Source organism: Trachymyrmex cornetzi, unplaced genomic scaffold (genome assembly GCF_001594075.2).
Source record: "Trachymyrmex cornetzi isolate Tcor2-1 unplaced genomic scaffold, Tcor1.1 scaffold728, whole genome shotgun sequence".
In the NCBI taxonomy this organism is placed as follows: Eukaryota; Metazoa; Arthropoda; class Insecta; order Hymenoptera; family Formicidae; genus Trachymyrmex; species Trachymyrmex cornetzi.
This window is the reverse complement of record NW_017300057.1, coordinates 1-928: the sequence shown is the minus strand read 5'-3', so window position 1 is coordinate 928 and position 928 is coordinate 1.

The window sequence follows — 928 nt, the reverse complement described above, 5'->3', positions numbered from 1 at the left end:
CTTGACGCTACAAACGCTTCGAAGCGTTTGAGCGACCAATCAGAACAAAGAATTTTACGAATTTACTAATCAAAGAACGCTTCGAAGCGTTTGTAGCGTCAAGTGGACCGCAGCCCAGGCTAGTTAGAAACAACAGTAAACAGAGAAAGAACGATCTTATTATTGGGAGGATCCCGTTTGCCTACAGTTCTGATTGTACACACCACTCATATCAACTGGTGCCTAGTAATTTTTCACCGTTTTGCCAATGAGATTATTTTATTTTTAAATTAGCCAATCAGCGATACATGTGTGCAATATGCGATGTGTGCAATCGGAGCCCTCCCCTTATTATTCCTGCCTCTCACTCTAATCGTCTTTCTACCCCCACCATTGTCATCAGCGGTCCATTCTAGATGTCGATGGGTTCCGCGGATTTGGCTATAACTTTGCCAATTTGTTATTTAAGGCGATGCTAAAGCCTCCTGTTTTACCACATTTCCATTCGGTGAAAATCTCTGTATTGGATGTACAGATTGCAAAAGTATTATTGCTTAAATTAAAGTACGCACAAACAGGACCTCAGCTGCACTGGATTTCATGAGAAAATCGAAAAAAAAGTTTCAGATTCGTTAAAAATTCGCTTACTTTTGGCTCGTACAGCTGTCACCTCAAATATATTTGCTTGATATAAAAGTTTTAGAGTCTATATCTTGAAAATAAGCGTGCAGCTGAGATCACATTATTGAAACGAACGATACCGAGTTCGTAGAACTAGACTGAAAGTCTAGAAAAGAAATATTTCCACCGAATAGAAAATACGTGTATACAGGTGCTTTGCAAAGACTGGGACTGTCAAGTCAACAGAGCCGAAATTCCGTGTAGGAGTAGTTGCGCGGTCTTGCGATAGATGGTACTGGCATATGTTAGATAAGAACAGATGTATGCG